Source organism: Pholcus phalangioides, unplaced genomic scaffold, assembly GCF_987345545.1.
Source record: "Pholcus phalangioides strain wild (caught in Gottingen) unplaced genomic scaffold, Ppha-v1.0 ptg000022l_1, whole genome shotgun sequence".
Classification (NCBI taxonomy): Eukaryota; Metazoa; Arthropoda; class Arachnida; order Araneae; family Pholcidae; genus Pholcus; species Pholcus phalangioides.
The window spans coordinates 14,005,467-14,024,154 of NW_028301615.1; the positions used below are offsets into that span (position 1 = coordinate 14,005,467).

General features: G+C 36.1%; 1 protein-coding gene across 2 annotated transcripts in view; it reads left to right on the top strand.

The window, feature by feature from the left end:
• Positions 1–18,688, top strand: part of LOC149069503 (uncharacterized) — a 148,373-nt gene that overhangs the window by 69,790 nt on the left and 59,895 nt on the right. The window contains exon 1 of one of the 2 annotated variants that reach the window (XM_089249696.1): positions 8,745–9,041. The exons of the other annotated variant lie outside the window; for it this stretch is intronic. The gene's annotated coding sequence lies outside the window, so the exon portion shown is untranslated. Of the gene's footprint in view, positions 1–8,744; positions 9,042–18,688 lie in introns of those variants that run through there. 2 annotated transcript variants of the gene reach the window in all.

The following is an 18,688-nucleotide window of genomic DNA, read 5'->3' on the forward strand; positions in this document are numbered from 1 at the left end:
TGTGTTGTATTGATACTTTTCTACAGAAACATCTTTCGCGGGCTAGAAGTTTTGCACCTTTTGCTTTAAATAATGCAAAATGTATATACCAAAGATAAAATTTTGAGTAATTAGCTTACTCAATATTACGAATTATAGTTTATTTGTCATTAACAATACCAGGCCGTATCTAGGCTTTCTGTGGAGCTAGGGAAAACATGATTCCGCTGCCTCCAACACTGTAAAATTCGATGTTTTGAAAACGGTGTTTTCGTCCCACCTAAAATTTTCTGCCCCCTACAGTTTGGCACCCAAGACAGTTGCCCCATTCTAGTTCCGGGTTTGGATGATATCAAAGTAAAAAAAACTTTTGGGGAGGGGACAACATTGAATTTAACAATTGTATGGCACATACGTTGCAAAATTATTATATCCAACTACAACGAACACACCCCAAAAGTATTTATCATTTTATCATTGTGGTCACCAGATAAAAACACTTGCAGGAGACAAAAAAACTGAAAACAGGCGATATCACTCCCTGGTAAGCACTGTAACAAACCGAAGTAGAGCGGTAGAAGGTATGGGTACAGGAGATATGGTACGGCTAGGCCTACATTTGAAGGCTTATATCTACTTGACTAAATACGTTTGAAATATTTTTTTTAACTATGTATATTTCAAGTTTATAAGTAGCCTACAATATAAGATCGAATGTGTTATTTCAAGACGGGAAGGGGGGGGGGGGTCCGAAAGGAGGGAAAATATTCTGCAAAATGGTCGGTGAAAAAATAATTTTAGAAAAATCCGGACGAGAGTATGATTGAAAAATAATTGCTGTAATTTTATTCAGGAATGCATACCGAACTGCAGACCAGTTTGTTTGATAAAATGTTTTCCGGATCATCAATTTTGATTTTTTTTCAAATGAAATGATTAAACGTGAGGCCTACTAGACCTATATCGGCTTGATATGTATGCCCTGTACGGTAAAACTCGATTATGAACTCTATAATGAGTGTCCATAAAGCTTATTTTTCCTCCTCTCCTTTCAATTACTTCCTCGAGAAAGTATTATATCTCAACCAATATCTGTCTTCTTCGAGATGAAGATTTCGTCTGAGAAAACATTTTGGATAAAGTAACATTAATTACTTTTCCAATTACTCTGTTAGATGTAGAATTTCTTTTGAAATTTTCGAAGGTGTGGTTACGACTATATCGAGTCCATTTGAAAAGCCACACCTTCTAAAACACCTGTTGATTTTACATGGGATTGATTTTTGTTTTTTTTTTGTAGCTGATTTCTTCAATAATGAAAGAGAGGAGGAGGAAATATATATCCATCCACATAAGAGAAGCCATACGTCAAAAAAATGTTTTCTCAGGGACTTTTACAAAAGAGGAAAAAAATTATGAAATTATATTTTACTTTGCAGAATAAAAAGAACCCAATTTTTTTTTATTATTATTGGGGCGGCCAGATCAAAAGATATTAATTAAAGCCATACCGAGTTTTGTCACAGGGGACAAGAGAAGAATTCATTTGGATAATTAATACCATTAATCACTGAGAGGGAACGTTCCTAGCCACTAGGGAGTTGAGAGGGTGTGACCAGAGGCAGCCAATCATAGCTCAGTCTGTCCAAATGGGAGGTTGTACTTTGGCGCTGGAAATCGCCTCCCCTGGCGATTTCTGAACGAAAAGATTGCGCACGCCACACTCAACGTGTGTGAGTGCATGCGAGAATTGTGCATTTACTTCTATGCATTCGACTTCTCAGAGGAATCATTCCCTCATGTACTATGAGAAGAACTAGAAGTATAAAATAATATGTTTCAAATTATAAGAATTTCTCAATTAAACTGTAAAAGGAAGCACACTTTAATGAATTAGCCATTGCCTGAGGTACAGGACCTCAAGTTTCTAGATTAATTCAGGTGAAAAGACAGACTGAAATTTTATTTTGGGGCCGTGAGCCTGTTACAATTTGGTGGCAATAAATGCATAATAAACACTTAGAAAAAAAAGAGGGGGGTGTAAAATAAAAAATTAAGCCAGATTGAGTTTATGAATTACAGTAGATCATCGGTTATCCGAATACCGATCAACACAAACATCGGTTAACCGAAAGTGTTTCAGTCGGAAAATTCTAACTTGCGCGCTATGTAGAAGTTCCGCTAGCGGCCGCAATGATTTCCTCTAAATGATATATTCCCTAAAGTGATACAAAATATATACAGTTTTTTGTTACAGTTATGTTTACATTGGATGAACGCAGGTGTCGAGGAGATATGATCGAAGTGTTCAAAATTTTCAATGGGATGGATAGGATGGACCATGAACTTTTAGTACACCGCCAATCGACTGCTTTTACAAGGGGACACCAGTATCGATTGGTGAGGGACAATGCAAGGTTATGGTGTCGCAGGGAATTTTTCTCCAATAGGGTTGTTAATAAATGGAATAGCTTACCCCCGGAGGTAGTAAATTGTAACACAATTGACACGTTTAAAAAGAAATACGATAAACATGTTGGGGTAAATCGAGAAGCTATCCATTCTTAGAATAAGACAACCATAAGTATTCTTTATGGGCATTGTATAATATCTTATCATGTGTATATATTGTTTGTAATTTGTGTTAATTGCATTTTTAATTGGGTTGCTGTATTTTTGAAACATATGACAACCATATTTTTATGGGCATCTTTTTATCAGCCACCTCGTTGGGCATTTTGCCTGTTGTGGCGTTGTATTTGTATTTGTATTTGTATTTGTATTTGTATTTGTGTTTAATATTGCGCCTATGATATGCTGGTACTATTTTTTCCCATAAACGGTTATCCAAGAGAAATCAGTTCTCCGAACACTCCCAGTTCTCAATTGTTTCCGATAATCGATACTCTACTGTACCTACATTGCTGTTGAAATACATTAAATAAATGTTTACTAAAATACATTTTATTTTTGCTAAAACACATAAAATACATTAAAGTTAAAAAGAACACCAAATATATTTGCGTTAAAAATACACCAAATACATTTGTGGTAAAATACATCAAATACGTACTTAGAATTCATTCACATATTCATTCACTTTCGGTGAGAACAAAATTTTTCGGCCTTCGCGCAGATACAATGAAATCTAAAATTGTGTGGTATTGTGTGTGTGTGCTTATGACACACAACATTATATTGATTTAAATTATCTTAAAAAAAAATCATTTAAATCAATGTGACTTGCAAGATTAGATATATATATGCCGTCTATATTGGTAATAAATGCCACCATCGAAAATAGCATGATGCCAGGTTCTGAGTTCTTTCACATAACACAGATTGCAGAAATTGTGGGCGATACAGAACAGGACGGACCGAGCACGATCAGGCTCTGCCACTTACGCGAGAAAGTTCATTGCCCCGGAGGGTGTGAAGGAGAAAATTCTGAGTTACAACGAAAAAAAAATAATAATTGAGAGGTCCCTATCATGTATCAAAATGAGCCCTATCAAGTATGTGCATTTGTAGTACAGTTACAGAAACACAAAACATGGGCGAGGTCAGACATAACGAAGAGAATCAGATTATACAATGAGTTCGAGGGCCTTTTTTTTTCAGGGTACCTAGAAGACCTTTAACAATATGCATTCAAATACGGGATTCAAAGTAACATGTAGGCTACTAGTATAAATTTATATACACAAAAGTACAAGACTGTACAAAACACAAATAAGTAAAAATAAAAAAAATGAATCGGATGGGGGGGCGGTGGTGTGGGACCTAAAGGACCCCAAGTCATGTACATTCAGATACAATTCCGAAAACCATGTGCGAGGTCAGGCATGACGAAAATACTCAGGTTATACAAGGAGTTCGGGGACCCCTTCGAAAATATGCATTCAAATACGAGATTTTGTGGAGAGATATTCATTCATTCATTAAGTTGAATACATTCATAGGCCTCATTCTTAGTTGGAAAAGGAGTCTTTCACAATGATATTAAGTTTTGATATAACTTTTATCAAAATTTCAAGATTACTGAAGCAGCCCGCGGCACATTCCCAGTTTAATGAAGTGGCCCACGACACATTTTCAAACCAATAAATCGACCCACACTCCCGGAAAAGCTGAGGACCCTTGCCCCAGAGTCTAGTCTACTAGACTTTGGGGCATAGAGGGTGATATCACCCGATTTGGACAACACTCAGATTTATTCTTTCTTTGAAGTCATACCATGAAAATTTTTTATTTCGGATCAAAATGTTTTCACAAATTTTAATATTTTCAAAATAATGAAGATTTAATTCGTTTCACATTCTTTAAAATTGAAAAGTGATCATTGAAAATTTGATAACTTGCTTAAAGTAATTAGATAAACATCACTTGCTTCAATGTACAGTAGGTCCACATACATTTATGTCTTCTAGGGTTGTATGCTGTAAATAAATTTAAAATACTGTGCAAATAAAATTAAATGAGCATGATAGAGTAGACTACAGAATGCATATAATATAGTATGGCCGAACACAAACCTCCACGCTTTCATTTATAAAATTAGATTTATTTTTTATTCTCGTATGTTGAATGCTCAATGATCACAGATTGAAGCATTTTTAACATTTTTTGCTCATAAATTGGATAACTCGCTAGTCATAGGCTGCTCGATATCTGAAAAAGACAAATTATTGAGTTCCTTGCAAATTAATGACGCGTACGTACAAAAAAGTACACAACTATTATTTTTTCGTGACAGATAGATAGATAGATAGAACCGTTCACAATCCCGGACTGATGCAACTTACTTCCGTTATCTCAATTGAGACAGGGTTGAGTGGGAAACAAAGTTAGAGCAAAGATATACACATAGTTAGCGGGCCCCCGCGCTATACTTGCAAGTATCGAATCACTGTAGTCGTTCCCCCCATGAAGACAGCTATCAAGTCGATGTAGCATACAAGGCAATTCACTAAAAATGAATAGTTGAGCCCGATGCCCAGGGAGAAAAATTGTACGTGCGCCGAGTGGCTCATAAGGGCTGGAGACCGCAGCCTGGGATTTCAAAAGACGTGTGGAAAGACTTGTGGAGCAAGTAAGAAAGAAGTTGGCTTGTGGAAATGGGAGATAGTCAAGAATGGTCTAAAATGCACGATACACACAAAACATACTGTATACAGAGCCTCCACTTCGACGGGAAACGAGGAAACAGCTTGTGTCCACATAACTGGGCAATTTTGCTTCCCTTTATTTTTCCCGGCATATACAATATACACACATGTGAAAAACACACAGAGCCTCCACCGTTACGGAAATACGGAAATAGTCATACACAGTCTCCGTTTGCAGTGCCGGACATTTACATTTGAAATACTTACATATATTATTTACTTTAAATAAATTTATCTTTTTTATATATTTAAAAGAGAGAGAGAGACAGGGAAAAACACATCAAGGAAAGGACATCTATTTAAATTAAGGTTTTGGATACCAATTGTGAACGTGCATATTTAGCTATACAGATATTGTTACGATGAAAATACAATATTCCTACGAAAACGTACAGCTGAGCATACAAATATTACTGTAATCTCAATACAATACAATTGATGATAAGAAATTTCTATACGTTACCCAATGGAAACTTTTTAACCTCCCTATGAAGTTCATATTTTTGATTTGAGGGAAAAAGAAGGAAAGGAACGCGATGATAACGTTTCAATTTTTTCAAATTTTAAAACACATCGCAGGAATATTTTCTATTTCATCTCACTCGAGTAACAACTGTTCTTTATTAATAATTATAATGGCAGAGCCACACACACATTATCGGGAAATTTGCTCGCGTCACTTACCGCCTGGTAATAGAGTGGTTAGGGAGCTAGCTAGGAGCTGAGATTATTAGGAGCTGAGAAGCTAGCTTCTCACTGTGCAGGTCTGTGTTTGGGCATGGATGTTTACTAAAACAAATTCCCCGGACAGATCATGTCGATCCCTTTGGGAATACGTGAGGATCACGTTTAAATTTTGCTTGTCGTGATCCACATAATTCGGAAATACGTTTGGTTCTTGTTTACGTTATATTTTTTGGGAAAACCTTGTAGACCTCTTCAATCAGAGAGTTCAGACCTTCACCATTATAAGGTGTTATCCTGCAAATTGTAGTGCTCATACTAATTGTTCGCGCACATATGTAACTAAATGTATCAAGCTTCACATGGCAGGGAATTCAAATCATCTACAACCGTTTGTTTCGATTAATGCGCATTTCCAAAAAAAATTAGTTTTGCTAGCGCCATCTGCTGTTCATCTAAAAATCTAATTTCGGAATTGATGCATATTTTAGTAATATATTTTTTTGTTATTTTGTTTGGATAATATAAGCTATTATTTTAAAATGTGTTACAGTTGAGCTCAATTATAAAAAAAAAAAATCGATGCAGTAAAATATCGGTTAATATCAATTTTTCGATATTGAGTTCTGGTGAACAAGCTTGTCGAATCAGTTTCGATAATTGCCCATGCCAAGATAAATTAGTTTCGTTTTTCAGCGTTATCTCTCTTTGACTTTAAATATTATTCTACTTTCTAGTTTCAGGCCACTATAAAAGTTTGATAAAAGTACTTTTATAAAACTTAAAAAATGTCATCAATAATATTATTGGTTACATTCTGCAAAATGAAACCGATGATCTTCTTGGTACCATTTTCAAGTTTTATAAAAGGAATTTTATCAAACTTTTATAGTGTAATATAAATTACACAATAAAAGTTAGTGTAATTTATATTACACTATAAATTTTTGTCATAGTTTTTTCATCCGAGAACTCAATTTCTCAATACTTTACAGATTGGCCTACTTGTGTATTTTGATAAGTTGTGCTCGCTTATAAAATAATCGGATATAATAAAATATCGTTTTATCTGCCTTCATGAGCCTGAACCATTCAACGTTAATTAAACTTGATTCCGTTGCAATTCCATATGGCTTATTTATTATGTTTCGAATGTAAGAACCAGGGTTCCTTCATTCAGGGTTCCAGGGCTCGTACGACAAATCAATTAATTGACATGCCCGGGGCATGTACAAATTTTGACCGGGCATGCATTTTTTTTATATGCCTATCAGTTTCAGGATCGGGAAATTACGGAAATTGGGAAATTTTTCAGAACGAGACGAGGAGCCCTGATTTCCGCTGGGATGATTTTTTTCACACACACACACAATATGCCTTCCCCCTCTTTTCTTAAAGTGGTATTGTTTATTATTTGGTTATGGGATAATACCTAATTGAAAATTTGTTGTACCATTTTCATCCGTGTGAAATTTTCATTTGTATATCTCCGTTCGATACATTCGTTTGTGTTGCGACATTTATAAAACTTGTGATTAAAATAGAGAATCAATATTTTCCCTCTATTAAAAACGAACTCCATATTGGTAGATATAGTATATTGGTAGTATATAGTATAGAGAGAGCAGTGTTTTTCAACCGCCGGGTCGCGGCCCGATACCGGGCCCTAACACTAGTCACACCGGGCCGTGAGTGTGATTCGCAGTTTCATTTTTTCCATTCATTTCTCGTTAGTTGTGTGTATGAACGGGCCTTTCACTTACGCAAAAACGATTTACCGGGCCGCGGACTTCCAAAGTTTGAGAACCACTGGTATAGAGCTTGTCTCAGATTAATCGATCAGTTGTTAACCGCAGTTAGAAATTTCAGTTCAGTTAATCGACTCGACCAATCCGATTACGATTCGATAAAACTTTTAATCGAAAGTTCATAATTTATTTTAATTTGTTTGACGAAATCGATAAGATGTCTTTAAATTAGTATATTCCTAGCTATAAAATAACATTTCAGACAAGTGACCCAAATTGAAAATGATTGATTGAAATGTTTGATCACATTTTTCGACATGATGGGGTTCGACAAGTCGATTCAACGAAAACTGGTGATGATTCCAGTTTTAAATTGGGCTTGTTGGTTACTTTTTAGGAGACAAAATTGGGATCATACCCCTTTCAGTTTCTCACATTTTTTCCAATAAAATATGGTCCCTGTAATCGTAATGAAATTTCGACTTATGTTTCGACTTTTATTCGAAAAAAGACGACTTATTATCTGATTATACTTTTTTTTTCTTTTTTGAAGGTCTAGAAAACGTCAACCTCGGTTCTAACGATACCTCAGTTATAAGGACAGAATTTCGCGGAATCCTCGATGTCGTTATAACCGAGTTTGACTGTATTTGAACCGCTTGATTTTAAACTAGGACTTCTACAGTATTTAAAAGACCGCAGAACTCTTCTTTTAAAATCAAGTGGTTAATTTTTTAAATACGTTAAAATTATATATTGACTTCTATTAAATTGATTATAAATTTACAGTGGATCACTCTTACAACGTTTTTTTTTAAAAAAAAACCTTCATGAGAATTCGTTGTAAGCGGGAAAATGCTTTAAAGAAGGAATCTTAATGATAAATAGAGTTCGGACCACTAAAATAAGTCATAGCCTACTAAGCGGGGAAATGTTCTAAGCGGAAACGTTATAAGCGGGATCGACTGTATTACTGATAGCAACGAATGAAAATTCCCTTATTTATCCCAATAGCAAAACAAAAGCTTGGAATAATAATGATTGTAGCATTTCATAAAAGTTGTAGATTTTTTTCTCCCCTTGGGAAACAAGCCAAATCGCGCCAGTGAGAAGAGACGTTGGCGCGTGTTTAGTAGTGAAGCGTGGTACGGCAGCTCTAATCTTGGACAGGAGTGGTGTCCCGCCCAGCACTCAGTAGTGTGTTGGTTTGTGTACCTCGAAGCATCACCGGTTCTCTCCTTCGATATTGTTGTCTCTTTCAACAACTGAAGGGGAAAAGAGAGAGAAACTGAATCATTTGATGTGTGTGTGCGTTCGTGCATGTTGTGATCATAACAGACAAGTGATCGTCTTCGGTTTCCCAGTCAGTGATCCGGGGACTTCCATCTGAAAATCTCTTTCTTTTTTTTTGCCGGGGACATTCATGTTGTTTTCAAGCTGTGGCCGGTCGAATCAAGTAAAGGTGAGTTCGATTCCCGTCAAAACTGTTAATCATCGTTATAATGGTGTACAGCCGATAATCAACTAGGCTATCCGGCCTAATGTGGCGGGAAGCTAGGCCGAATAACAAAAAAAGCCGTGTAGGCCTGAGCTCTATAAACGCTCAAGGCCTACCCTCACACACATGATTAAAAACAAACCCTTTTTATACCGAAAACCACTCTTATTCATATTTTCTGACTTCTTAGTGCAGGCCAATACTTAAGTAGGTACTACTGAGCGCTGCACACTTTAAATTTTATAACAGAAAAACGGAAGTCTCTCAAAGATTAAAAATAATGTAGGTCTACACAGTTTAAGATAAATGTCATAATGTCTCATTTAACATCAAGAAACATTAAAATGCGCACTGTACACTATGAGCACATGCACTTTTAAAATGAACAAAACTATAACTTGTGTGAAATGTAGGCTTTTGGATCTTACAAAAAATATTTAAACTTATTTTACTGTTGATTGACAAATTGTTACACCAAATGTGAAAAGGTAACATTGCGATTCATTAGTTTCTCGTACCAGTTAATTGTAGCTCCTACAGTAGACTTACTATAGATCTCGCTTATAGCGCTCCCACCTAGAACGTTTTCCTGTTTGACACGATTTATTCTCGTTATCTCTCAACTATCACTACAGTGGAATTCCGTTGTAATGAACTCCAAAGGAAAAGAGAAATCACTTCGTAATAGCGAAATTTGTTGTATGGAAATTCTAGATTATTCTACACTGAATGTTAATGTAGACATTTGTAAATTTATTCGAGGGATTAGAAAAGTTTTCTTCAAAACGATATTTTTTCTATAACGGTACTCATTGAAACAGGAATTGACTGCAATGGGCGATTAGAGATTTCCCTTTCAAATCGTTTTCCCTCTTACAACGTTTTTTTTGTGATGGTTTTTTGGTAAACGTTATAAGCTGGATCCATTGCAGGCTTATATGCCTGTATACAACAACTAGTTTGAAATTTGTAACATTTTCACATTGTGAACTAGGCCTACCAAGGTCGCGAAATCGACAGAGAGTACACGGTTTAATAACTTCTAAGGCTTTTTTTAATTACTGACAATTAATGAATACAATTAAGATTGGGAGCTATTTCGGGGCCTTCATAGAGCGTTTTTGGAGACCTTTTCAGCTCAATTTCTATTAAAGCTTTTGTATATGCTTATTTTAGTAAAAGTCTCCGATAGTTTCATGTTCCCGGTTGACTTAAGACCATGGTCCCACGTGCCATTGGTCCACCTACAAAGATGCTAAAGCTCCTATCCAAACACAAATAGTGATATTGTAAGAAAAATATTCTTCTTTCATTAAATATTTTGGGAAAAAAAACAACATTTTTTTTTCATTATGAGAGATTATCCCTCGTAAATATTTCTGAGCATTCAACTGTGAAACAATCTTTTTTTTTAGAGCATTCCGCTCGTACATGAGAAAACTGCGCATATATTTGAAACGGTGCAGACCTCGGAGGAAAGTACGTTGTGTAATAATCAAACCCATTCCAATGTTTCTTGAATTTTTAGCAGCAACGCTGCATATGCTTCAGCTCTGCTCGAATTATCTCTTAGGCCGGGATCGCACCGTAAAAGTTTCATAAAAGTTAACTAACAAAACTTGAAAAATGCAACAGGCTTATTGTTTTTTTTTACAATAAAAAATAACTTTTCTAAAACTTTTGTAGTGTTTAAATCAATCAATGAAACTTTTATAATCCCAGCCTTAAACTAATGAAGACATCCTTAAATGCCCAAAACAAAAATATTTCATACTTTCTGTCATATTATAGAAAAGCTTTATTTCGCAAAACAGCTGACAATTGAAGGGGCCTATAACTTTTAAATTGCTAGGAATATCTTATTCAGTATTTATCCTTTCCTCGGATATTTCTTGGTATGCCTACTTCGTGGGGGGAGGGCGGAGGGCATTATTTTTTTTTTTGGGACCCATTGACCAAGATTCATTACTTAAAATTCTTCTATTTTCGTATTGATCGAAATCTTCCCGAATTTGATGGTCTTAGCTTCGTTGATTAATGGATATGCTTTAAAATACACGGTATTCATATATGTTAATAATTCATTCATATATTTTGAAAATTTTTAATCAATGGCCAAGTGACTATCTGGTTCTTCTTAAGCTGGAGGGCGATGAAAAAATAAATCCTCTGAGGAAGGGGAGGTCGTAAAAATAAGTTTAATAGACTCTATTCCAGACGTTCGCTTACTCATTGCCAATCGAGTCTTCCTCGCCATGACAGTGTTTAACCACGGCTCCCCCAGCTTAGTCTAAAAGATAACTGCTCTTTTTCAAAGCACTTAATGGCCAATCATCAATGTCAACAGCTCACTGCGACACCCTTGGCCAAAGTCGGTAACCGTGATGCTCACTTTGAGAAACACTGCTGTATTCTAGGTTGAATGCCCCATTATTTTTCGCTGATACATCGAAATAAGGTCGGTCGTTTGCGATATTCACGGAGTAGTGGAGAAATTCCAATGTGTAGAACAATTAATGAAGTGCGATATCGAATACGGAATGAAACACATATACAAAAGACAGTATATTTCGAAAACACTCCGGTCGGTGATAATTATTGTTTGACCATAACTTGGTAATTTGCATACTTCCGTTTGCGAGGACGGAAGTTTTTTGACTAAAAAAGGAAACGTGGCCCTATTGGATAGTGTGCCGTGATTATAGGCCACTTAAATTAACAGGGATGTGTGGGTGTTGTCCTAATTCGGCTATGAGATAAGGAAAAAAAACTGATATGTACTTATTGTGTTTTATAGTGCAAATGGAATTTCAAAAAAATACTGCAAACAATCCTCAAAACATATACCGTACTTTACTGCTTATAATTCGCAGATGCTAATTTCGCTACGTTGAGAGTCGCGACGTCACGTCGTTTGTGTATAATCCGTAGATGAAAGTTCAATTCATCAGTAATGAAATCTTGTGTGTACGAAATTCTGTCTATGTGCATTTGATTGTATATAATGAAGTTTTCTCCGGCACGGTCCCGGCCATTCACAGGAGCAATGGATAAAATTTGTTAAAATCAATAGAGCCAGGGCCGTGTTCGGTACGAAAGAAAAAAAAATAAAGTAATGAAATCTTGACCTTTTTTAAGTGGCATTGCGAGATATCTTGCCTCCTTAAATGTCTCAGTATGTGTGTGTGTGTGTGTGTGTGTGTTGTCTTAGCACTAACATGCCCATATATTTTGTAAAGTTTATTTCTCAACACTTTTTCCTATACCCCACTTATTTGCACCTACTGAAAATTAGAGAAGAAAGCCTACTTCATTAAAAAATATATGACGTTTTGAAGGGGGGTTTAGTGATTTCTGCTGTGCCGCTTAGAGGGTTAAGTAATGGAAAGGGTTGTCTGTCAACTTTTTGTGGAAAAAAATGTCAAAATTTTTCCATAAAGAAAGGCAGAGCAATAACTTTGTAATTTGGTTCTTGAGACAGTGTCCGTATAAAAAGTTAATTTTTTTATATTTTATTAACTATACATCCAGCTGAGAAAAACTAGGCCTACTCAAATAACGTGTAGACCTCAGATACCTCTTTTATATTGCAAAGGGTCATACATTTTATATAGGTATTAAAATAAGAAAAAAAAATGAATAAAAACTTTTTATTTGACTCCCTTATCCTAAAAATCCCAATTAGAGAGAAAGTTTTAGCCCTGTTTCTCGTGCGCCCAGCAAAAGAATAATAATAATAATAATAATTATTATTATTATTATTAAATAAATTCATGCCTTCAAGTGCAATAGTTGCTTAGATATTTGGATTCAAAATTACTCAAAACGAAGGAAAGAACAACATAAACTAACGGCCCAAATTCATTCTACGCTTCACGTATGTTGTTCTTTCACTTGTTGCCAGAGGATTTTGAACTCAAATATTTCAGTGAGTAGGCCTATCGCACTTGAAAGAATGAATTTTTTTTATAAGACGGAACATTCTTATTGAGTTTTTAGGACAGGGTGACCAAATACATGCATACATATATATATTGATAACTATATACGCCTTGCAATATGTATGAAGTATCTGAGATCTAAATGTTGTTTGGATACGTTTTATAACTGGAAATAGGTCTATGCTGCTAAGATCAACGGTTCTCGAGTTATTCCAAGATAAAGGAATTTTCTTATGCATCCCGTATACTGATGTGTACTATCTACAGCCATTTTCTGAACAGTTGAAACACAAAAATGAATATTTTAAAATCATGTTGTAAAAAGATAACTTTTTAAAGACTTATAGATTGCGATATACATGGAAAATTCATTAGCCAATCAGCGTAAGTCAATAAACATTAAAAATGAGATGAAAGAATCTTTTAAGGATATTATATATTCCGTGGTCAGTATAAGTGGCGCTATCTCTGCCGTTGCATTATATGGAGATAGCGACCTGAATGCTTTGGCAGCTGAAAGTTTTAACAATGAAGAGACTTGCAATACGAAAGTCATTTTCAGAAAATTTACTTACACTGATTGACTTCTGAGTCGTGCATATATAAATGCGAGTAGAAGAAATCGACATTTTATTCTACAAAAAATGTGACCTACAATCACTTCCATTCCCTTTGATTGCATTTATTCGAGGCTTTCATATTAGATTAATTACGCACCTAAACATTGTGGTTTAGGTGCTGAAATTTTGTCTCAAACTTCAGCACCTAAAGCGCAACGTTATTTAATTACTCTACTTATGGAAGCCTCGAATAATGCAATCAAAGGGAATGAAAGTGGTTGTAGGTCACATTTTTTTGTAGAATAAAATGTGAGCCTCAGCGGATCGTACACTGCTGCGGATAGTATGCACAAATTTGGGGCGGCGGGTTCCACTGTTATTAAAATCATATGTCTCAAAGAAATAAGTAAGTAATAGGTCCCATTCACTTGCGTATGTAATGCTCTTAACGATTTAATCGACTCTGTGACCATATCGATTTATATGTAAGAGGTTCCAATCATTTAATTATTCCAGAAGTTCCTCAAAAATTTGTTTCAAGTCCTAATTTTTTATAAGTTAAAAGCTCTGGTCATTTATTCTAATGAATGTCTGAAACGAGTTAATAACTTCCTATAGGCCTACTCGTATGTTAATCAGGTGACATATTCATCACATAAAAAGGAAAATATTTCCAATCTTTACACAAACTAATACAAATATAAGAAACTCAAAACCAACAGCCCTTACTCATTCACATGTAATTATCATTATCATGCAAGAACGGTATCTGACACGGTTTGCATTAATCACGTTTTTATTGGTGGTTTAATTTGTTACAATTTGTTGGTGGAACTTGATAATTACTTTTCGACGACAGCCTAAAAAATGTCTCCGTATCCAGCAAGTACAATGAATACGAATGAGACGGATGGATATATGGGTAATGTAAATTTGTGGGAGTGGGAAAAAAGTATTATTATGGGTCAGAATATCATTGGCGTTCATTATTGCAACGATATCCGTCATGAGAAAAACACATTCATTTCCTCGTGATTTCCATGCCCTGTCTTAATGTAATATACATTTACCACCTTTTCTCTCTCTTTTTCTTTTTTACTTTTGGGTAACTCCCAACCTTTTCGACACTAAAACAACTCTGTATTCCGAAGCAAATTAGCCGAAATATGACGTTTTACGACGTCCGGTAGTTCACTGGCGATTTTCACCTGAGCCATAAAAAAGTGATTTAAGAGGTTTCTTCTCGGTAGTTACATTACCGTATCTGGCGAATTTCTGTCTGTCACGGCATCCTCACTTTCAGTAAGCTTGGGGGCCCCAATTATGTACCTATACATATATATATATATATATACACACATACACATACACCTCACAATTAAAAATGATGGGTCGGTGACGAGAGAGAGAAGAGAAGAATGGAAAGAGAGAGAAGCCCCGTCGGTAAAGAAACGTGTGCCGTTGTTGTTGCTGCTGCTGCTAATTATTCGTTCTGAGGGGCTATTTACGGACATATTAATGCAGCAAAAATTACCGGTTGTCATGTTCGACCAAATGATCCATACGTCATTCGAGACGCACCAGAAAAACTCCCTGTCGATTAGGTCGACAGCCGGAAGCCGTAAAAGGTATAGATAGCATCCGTCCGATGGAAGATCAACAACAAGAAGTATGGCGTGTGTGTGTGTCCATCTGTCCATTGATATCTCTTGACGACTATACTCTGTACCAATTCATCACAGCTCGTATTGATGATATTTCAGATTATATGCATAGTGTAGGCAACAATCTTCCCCGCTTAATCAAATATCAACGATTCCAGCACACAATATCCGATTAAGCAGGGGGGGAACAATATAATTGCCATTTTACAACGTTAGTATAGTTTGCATATTGAAAACTGATGAAGGATCAATATTAATAAAGCTTCTCCAATAAATCAGACATCAAAAATTAGATGAAAAAATTATATTCGCAAGTAAAATAATCACACACCACCTGAAATGTTTACTTTTCATTATTAAAGTTAGCGCCATCTATTGGCTCAACAAAGAACAAAAATAAAGTAATCAAATGTACTTATTGAAGACAACTTGAAGGTCAAGCACCTACTGTCAAATACAAATACAAATACAACGCCACAACAGGCAAATTGCCCAACGAGGTGGCTGACTTAAGAACATCATGGATCCCCGAGCCCCCACCCACCACTGCCACACCACACATGCACCCCCCATGCGACCCCCCCCCCGCGGAACCCCCCAACGAATCGGTAAATGCGGGAATGTGCGTGTACGTGTAGTGCAACCTGACGTATAGTTTGTTTCTGTGTAATGCTTGTTATGTGTAGTGCTGTCATCTGCCCCCAGTTTTACTAACTATGAGTGAAGTGTTATGGTTGAATGGTTTACCGTTGTAGGACTGGTGCTCTCTGTGGCGAGACTTTTTAACGGGGAGATCGGCTCGCATTTGCGCCTTGAAGTTGGGAACCACAGAAAACCAACTTCAGCCGACCACCACTGTGGGGTTCGAACCCGGATCCTCGCATCACGAGTCCGGCACTATAACCACTCGACCACCACAGCGGCTGTATGTAATGTATTTATCTGTAATGGCTGTATTGGGTGGTATGTATGGGTGGCTGTAATGGGTGGTATTTGGCTGTAAATGTATTTATCTTAACTTAGTAACATATTTTACATCAATTCAAATGTGTATAGTGGTTGATGTGTATTAACAGTTGACATGTGAAGTGTAATTTTCGATTAAGCGGAAGCTAAAGTCGTTGAAATCATCATACAGTCGAATCCCGTTATAACGAACTCCAAGAGACCGGATAAATCGCTTCGTTATAAATGAATTACAGTTTTTTTACATTTTTCCTATGTAAACTTATCTGGGGTATTAGAAACGTGTTCGTTAAAACGAGATTTTCGCTATATCGGCATTCATTAAAACGGAATTCGACTGTATTAAGACAGGAAATTTCGCATTATCTCTATAGGAGAAATTTTGGTGAAGGAGGATTTTATCAAGTTTATTCGATTATATTAACGGGGCAGTACATATGTAATTGTAATGGAAAAAGAAGAAAATTTTGAGCTTTTGGAAAGAAACGAATTTGTATATTGCACTGTTTTTACGCGTTGCCTGAGGGTGCCTTTGGGACACCCTTAATAAAAATATTTTATAAACTTTTATCTTTTATAAACGTTAGGTACCATTGAAAGTTTTGTTGTAGGTAAATTGTCTTTAAGTACCTGTGAGTATTTTGGAATCACAGGAAAAAAAATACGCAGGGGGGGGGGGGGGAGACATTCAGACGAGATTTTAATGTTTTTTTTCGCAGTGAAAAATGGACAACCCCTGAACCTTCCCGCCTCCTGATAGCACCCTGCGTCCGGCCTATGCAAATCACAGACGAAACATTTAGTAAATGAAACCATTCGAAAGTTCGGGGCTGGGGTGGTGAAAAAAAAGGGGGAGGCGGGGGCTGTTTTTTCCTCTTTCCTTTCAAGGCTTGTTCAAATCGGTGGGAAGGGAGAGGGAGTGAACTTGAATCCATGCTTTTTTACCACGGTTAACCATATAAACGATACACGCTGAACCCATGGTCCGTGGGCTAAATCGAAGCCATCTGATGTGATCCACGACCTCAAACCAAATTTTGTAAAAATGGACTAAGCGGAACATTTCCAGATCGCTTGAGGTTCCCGCAGCACATTCACAGATCACTTGAGTGATACATGGCATATATTTACAGATCAATTTATCAACCCGCGAGACAAAGTTCCAGCTCACTTTAAGAACCGCGGCACATTTACAGATCATTTAAGTGGCCCGCGACACGTTTTCAAGCCAGTGAAATTGCCTGCACTCTTCTAAAGGTTGAGTACTCATTGATCTAGAGTCTAGACTCTAGACTTTAAGAGTAGGCCTAATGATCTTCACAAAAGTTTCACTTAGCATAGAATTTGTTTGAATTTTTATCTCCAAGTGGAAAAACAACTTTCTGAAGACAACAAATACTCTGAAAGAGTGGGTGGGGAGTCGACTATTTGCAAAACTTGTTTAGTGTCCATACCGAGCATTTCCGGTGGAATGTGGGAGATATTAATAATTCCTTCACTCACATCAGCCACAAGTTGATCAATTCTTCATAGAAACGAGAAAATAAACAGCCTCAAGTCACCTGGGAAAAACCTTCCTACGATGATTAGCATAATTAACAACAGGCTAATCACACAATAGCTAGTATTTTAATACCCATGGTATTGTTCCTAATAATTGGAATCTTAAAAATCGATAGTGGAAAATCCCATAGTATAATTACGATAGTAATTAATCAGTTTATTTCTTAAATGATTACCGTAACTTCTTAATTGATGTCTGTTGGTGGACATTGGATTCGAAAATGCTGTTCACCTGCATTCAAAAATTTGAAAGATATTATACGACACGTGCTGTGCGTGGATTTTACTCTGGGGGAAAAAATTAATTAATTAAGCAAAAAACGGAGAAATATCTCTCGAAACATTCAAATGAGCTCAATTATTGTGAGTACTCGCGCAAATGACCGAAGTGACGACCTTCATTAATGAATGAAGGGTTGATATACAGCGGAATGGAAAAAAGACATCTCTCTCAAGTTACTTTTCCCTGCGCATTAGCATACGGTGAGAAGCCTTCGCAACTGATCCCAGTGACATTTTAACATTCTGATGAACGAATTTTGACAAATGTTCAGCTAATTAGACTAAATTGCACGCAATTAGCAAATGGCCTAAATAATCTAAAAAACAAGTAATATACAAGGTAAAAAGCGTATATTTAAGCGGGTCGCTAATCAATTCAGCGTTCTACATATTTAATTTATTTGCTTTTCCAATTTATATATATGCTTTTTTTTTCTTTCTTTAACCTTTTTTTTGTGCCTCAAGGTTACATGAAACGTGTGTGAGAAGGGAAAAACATGATATAGTATTTCGTAAAAATCCCTATCTAATTAGGTTTTGAATTAATCGATTTTTTATTTTGAAAAAATCTGAAATAAGAAATATAAGATAAAATGCGTGTTGACTGTGATGTTGAAATGATTATTTATTATCAA